The sequence below is a fragment of the Desmodus rotundus genome, chromosome 8, assembly GCF_022682495.2.
Source record: "Desmodus rotundus isolate HL8 chromosome 8, HLdesRot8A.1, whole genome shotgun sequence".
NCBI classification, from domain to species: Eukaryota; Metazoa; Chordata; class Mammalia; order Chiroptera; family Phyllostomidae; genus Desmodus; species Desmodus rotundus.
This window is the reverse complement of record NC_071394.1, coordinates 47452420-47458883: the sequence shown is the minus strand read 5'-3', so window position 1 is coordinate 47458883 and position 6464 is coordinate 47452420.

Sequence of the window (6464 nt, the reverse complement as noted above, 5' to 3'; positions counted from 1 at the left end):
GCTTTACTGTTTGCAGCTGAAACTCTCAAGAAGAGAAAAGACCCAAAGGGGATGAGCACCTGCTCTGTGATTGAGAACTGGCTACTATGGAAAGGACTTAAGAAAATGAAGTTCCATGTAAGTAAACTTCTGCAGGTAACAGATAATCATAAGGTGTAGCAGTCTTGTGCTCATAATAGACAGGATGTGTGAATGTTTGCAAGCCAATAAAACATTTTCAAGCCTTCGAGATTAGTGTACTTGAAATTTTGGATGAGTGCCATTTGGAAAGCATTTTTAATGAAGGTGTCATTATAATGATGAATGTTTTGCATTTGGGGGAGCTGTGTAATATTTGGGATGTTTTGCTAAAGGGAAAAAGATTAGTAACTGGTTTTAATAACTTCTGGAGAATATGAGAATTTTAGTTTTTTGAGTCTCCTTTTTTTCACCCCAAAGTTAAATGAAGGGTTGAATAAGGAAAAAATTAAAAATAGAAACAAATGAACTGCCTGGATCATAATAATTACAAAAGTATTTCATGTACATATAAAGTTTTAAAAAGATCTTATGTATTTTATTTTTAGAAAAAGAAGAGAAGGATACCAGCATCATTGATGTGACAGAGAAACATTGATTGGTTACCTCTTGCATGTGCTCCAAAGGGACCAAACCTGCAACCCAGGCATGTGCCCTGACTGTGGATCAAACCAGTGACCTTTCTCTTTGCAGAACAGTGCCCAAGGGAGCCACATCACAAAGGGCTCAGTGTGCTTTCTAAAGTACATTGGCATACGTTATATGATTCAATATATATTTATAAACAAAGAAATTATAATTTACTCAGGTTTGCTGTGATAATCCCCATGGAAGAGATGAGGAAACAGTGGACCAAATAGAGCTTCATCCTCAGCAACATCATCCTTTTGAGAAAATGAACAAACCAGTATTCTCTTCCTGGTGTGTAATGGTCCTCACACCTACTCTCCCTTCCCTCTGCTTTCTTTTCTTTCTATTCTTCCTTTCTAATCTTCAGACTTCCTAATTGACAGACATTCAAGTCTCATCAATTGTCGCAATAATTCTCTTCATACCAAAAATGTGTGTATTTCTGTTTCTGGAACACAAATTGCATTCAGACATGCGTCTCTGGCTTCCTTCAGTCTGGAGGAGACCAGAGACACATTTGTCAGCCTTTTCTCATCTTCTCATGACCTTAACATTTTTATAGAGCACAGGCCAGTCGGTTCTTTTGTGAAATGTCCCTCCATTTGGATTTGTCCGATGTCTTTATGATTAGGTTCTGGATATCCATTTTTGGCAGGAATAGAGTGCTGCTGTGTCTTCAGTGCATCATAGGAGGATCAGTGAACCCAACCCTTTACTGATGAGCTGAACCTTGATCACCTGTGTAAAGTGGTGTCTATCAGGTTTCTTAATTTTAAATTACTATTTTTCCCTCTGTGATTTTAAGTATCTTGTGGGGAGGTAGTCTAGGGCTATGGAAACATCTCATTTCTCATCAAATATTGACAGTGAGCTGCACACATGACTCCCTTTATTCCTAAACATTAAAATTGGTCTTTTGAAATAAAATAATATGACTTCAATTTGGCAACGCCATACAAATTGGCATTGCTGTTCTTAAAACCTTTCACAAGTTGCCAACTCTAATTAAAATACAATCAAAACTTGTCATTTCAAGGCTCTTAGGGTATAATTCCAGCAGCGGAATTGCTGGGTCAAAAGGCAGTTCCATTTTTAGCTTTGTGATCATAATCAACAGAAGAAAAAGCCAACAAAATATAACCAGAGTCATTGAATTTAAGAACAATCTAACAATAGCCATAGGGGAGGGGGAAAGGGACAGTGGGGAGAAGGATTTTCAGGAACTACTATAAAGGACACATGTACCCTAAGAGGGCATGTGTACACACACAGCAATTCTGCAACTAAAGAAACCAGACAGAAAGTTCAGTTTGTTCTCACTGATCTCAGCTGCGCCAGAAGAACAGAAAGTGTCATGCTGGAGGAACTGAGGTTATGGCAAGACTGGGACACAAGACAGTGGCAAACACTAGACTCTGCTGAGACAAATTCCACCATGGTCTTCATTATTTGATTTATTTTTTTCTCCTTCATTTCCACCTTTACTAATATTTCCTCATTTGTTGTTGATAGTATGGCTATGTGCGGCAGTTATTTTTGCAGGTGTGGGTTATGTATCATGGGTTCTTTTGTTTTGTTCTGGCAGCATTTGTACAACAGCATACAAGACATGCAAGGCAGTGTGACTCTCAGTCAACCAGCTGTAGGGAAGAACCCTCCAAAAGTGACCCAACAATAACCAAACCAAATTACAACAAGAGAGCCCACGTAAAGGGCATAAAGGCCATCCCAAGGGCATCCAATTAAGGAGATAAAGGAGACAGCACCACTGAGTCTGTGGCACCACACCTCCTGCCACAGAAGTTCACCTATGAAGATGGGGAGTCAAAGCAGATCAATCTTATACACAGAAAAGAACAAAAAGCGTAACCTAAACTGTGGAGAAAAAGAAACAACCCCCATCTGAAAGGAAATGAGGAATCCCCAGAAAAAGTTCTAAATGAAATTGAGGCAAGCAATCTATGAGATATAGAGTTCAAAATAGTGGCTATGAAGATACTCAAGGAGCTCATTGAGAACTACAAGGAACTCTATGGAAGCTACAAGGAACAAAGCAGAAACTACAACAGCATTAAAAAGGACATAGAATCTATGAATAAGGAGGAAATGAAGAATGCAATATCTGAAGTGAAGAATACACTAGAAGGAATTCAAGTAGTCTAGATGAAGCAGAGGATAGAAATAGCAAGTTGGAGTACAAGGAAGAAACAAACATGCAGAGATAAAACAAAACGAAAAGAGTTAAAAAATTATGTAGTTTAAGGGAGCTACAGAACAATATGAAACATGATATTTGTATCATAGGGATACCAAAAGGAAAAGAAAAAGAACAAGGGAGAGAAAACCTGTCTGAAAAAGGAATGACAGAAAACTTCCCTAACTTGGTGAGGGAACATGTCACACAAGTCCAAGAAGCACAGAGGGTCCCGGTCAAGATGAACCCAAAGAGGCCCCCTCGAGACACATCATAATCAAAATGGTGAAATTTAAAGACAAAGGGAGAATCTTGAAAACAGAAAGGGAGAAACAACTAGTAACATACAAGGGAGCTCTGATAAGGCCATCAGCTAATTTCTCAAGAGAGACACCACAAGCCAGAAGGGAATGCCACAAAATATTGCCAACAATGAAAAGCAAAGACCTGCAACAAAGACTACTCTACCCATAAGGCTCTCACTTAAAAAGGAAGGTGAAATAAGGTGCTTCCCAGACAAAAAAAAAGAAAGGCTAAAAGTGTACATCTCCACCAAACCAGCATTGCAAGAGATGCTAAAGAGTCTGCTTTAATAAGAAGAGAAAGAGAAAGAGAGAGAGAGAGAGAAGAGAGAAGAACACAGATACAAAGGGAAAAATGTCAATGAACAAGTACATATCTATAATATCCTTGAAGGGAAATGGATTAATTGCTCCAACCAAAAGGCATAGGGGAGCAGAGTGGATAAGAAAACTCCATCCACATGTATGCTGTCTACAAGAGTCTCACCTCAGAACAAAAGAAGTACACAGGGTGAAAGTGAAGGGATGTAAAAAATATTCCAGGCAAATGGACGTAAACCCCGCCCCCACAAAACTGAGGTAGCAATACTTATATCAGAAAAAATAGGTTTCAAACAAAGGCCATAACAAGAGAGAAACAAGGTCAGTATATAATACTTAATGGGCTACTCCACCAAGAGGATATAATCCTTGTAAACATATATGCACCAAATATAGAAGCAGCTCAATATATAAAGATAATCTTGGAGGAGTTCAAGCAACATATCAACAGCAATAGAGTCATTATAGTGCTTTTAACCCTCCACTGTGACGAACGGATAGACCTTCCAAACAAAGAATCAATAAAGATATTGTGGCATTGAACTACACTCTAGATCAAATGGACTTACTTGCTTATATATACATACAAGATTTCACCCCAAACATGCAAAACATACATTCTTTTCACATGTACGTGGAATATTTTTAAAGCTAGACCACACAGTCGGACACAAAACAAGCCTCAACAAATTCAAGAAATTTGAAATCATGTCAAGCAGCTTCTTGGATCACAAGGGCTTGAAACTAGAAACCAACCTCAAGTAAAAAAGTCAAAAATATTCAAATACATGGAGACTGTGTAATATGTTATTAAATAACGAATGGGTTAATAATGAGATCAAGTAAGAAATAAAAAATTATCTGGAAAAAAATGAAAATGAACACACAACAACCCAAAACCTCTGGGGCACACACAGCACAGCATGCTGGGGCACAGCACAGCAACAAGGTAAAAATACTAACCAACACTATAAAACAAGCAAAGGAAAGAAATTTTGGTGCTGAAGAAGAACCAAAATTATTTTTATTAACAGGTGATATTATCCACATAAAGCCTCCAAGAGAATATACAGACAAACTACTATAACAAATGTGTTCTTCAGCATAGCCAGAAAAAAAGATAATGAATTAAGTTATTTGTCTACAAAAGCCTATAAGGATGGTCATCTCTTAAATATCTCATTCAAAGTACAACCAAACTACAAGGTACCTAGAAATAAATCTAACAAAAGATGTGTCAGATCGGTATTGACAAAATTCATTATTTTTCGAAAGCCATTGTAGATGTGTTAACAAGCAAATATATTCATGGGCAGAAAACTCAATACGCTAACCATGGTAATTTCCCCAAAATAGGCCTGTAAATCTAATAGAATCTTATCATGATACTAACTACATTTTTAGAAGATGTTGACAAGTATTATAACTAACTTGAAGAAGTAAGACACAATTTTGCCCATGTGTCTGTTCTATGGGACCAGTTCCTTATGTCCATTGTCACATTGAGTTGGTCTCACCAGGTCTGACGCTGCTCCCTCCAGGCCATGTTTTTGTCTTTTGGGTGTGGAATCTGCCCACAGGTTCAAAGAGCAGTTGAGAGATTGGGAAAGAGAGTGTGATAGCTGCTGAATTTCAGTGACATGCCCAGCGGTGAATGGCTCTGTGTGCCACTCCTGCTGGAGTAAATGTGCTGACAAGTCTGCCACCTGTTTTCAAAACTCTCTGTGGAACTGTCTGATGGGCCTGATGCTCCCTGTGCTTGGCCCTACTGTTGTAACTTCTTCCAAGGATATGCAGAGAAAAAATCTTTTGTTGCTCAAACATGAGGCTTCTGCTAATGGAAAGTCCCCTGATGGCAAAACTTCAGTGGCTGAATATTGGCCTGGGGTGTGAGTGTGTGTGTGACTTTTCAATGTGTACAAATGGTTCTGACCTTATTTTGGTAATTTCAATGCAGGTTACATGCCTTAATTCAGAACTTAATCTTCTTGTGGTGTGAATACCTCAGCAACTTCATGCAACCTAACTATGGAGTGCACTCTGTGGAAGGGACACATGGACTTTTGGTGGGGTGTGATGACAAGCAGGTGCTTCCAGATGGAGAGACAGCATGGAGCAGTGACATGACCTCCACCCTGGCAATTTTGGAGATGCATGCTTATGTTCACCCTCTTGTCATATGTTAGTAAGTCTAAGCAGGTCTTTAAACACTCTGAATTTCTTCTATCAGAATTTTAGCAATGTAAGAAGACTTGATTCACTAGCTTACTTCAAAAATACCTTCCTGTTATAAAATAATGATCAAAGGTGAAACGACACAAGAGTTATCACCTTCATCATCACATGCATGTACTCAAAATTCATTAAATATGTAAGCATTTCAAAAATCATGTAACGGGCTAGGAATGCAGTAAGCCCCAGAAGTGAGGTTATAACCAGGGTATAAATTCAGTACCCTACAAAATCCCCTTTAGTAAATATTGCATTAAATGAATCACTGTTCTGATCATTTATTCATTCATAAATATTTTGGGGTTCATACTCTGTGGGAAAAGGGTTATAAGGTGCTATGAATGTAGAGACAGAGTTGTGTACTTGCTACAGGCTTTTAAGTGCTGATGAGAAATAACACATTGGGGCTTTGGGGCAGAGCTCTAGTCTGTCAGTGGTCGTCAGAAAGTGTGGTGGAGTTTGCAAGGGGCGGCAGGGAGGTAGGGTGTGCCACATTAAACAGTGGCCCATGGACCCTCCCCGTCCCCCGGAACCTGGAAGCTAGAAGGTCAGCATCCAAGGGGAGAAGACTGCAGCTGTGGGAGTCCCCCTTCCCTGGTCCAGGCAGCATCAGTAGACTCAGTTCAGGCTGAAGAAGCACCAGCCTCAAGCCAAGGTCGGGGGAAGCCATTTTCTGTGGTTCACCCTCACAGTGCTTTTCTTGTCCTACATGGTCGTCCAGGTCACCTGTTAGTACCCAACCCCATGTGCTGAACCCACTAATGGGA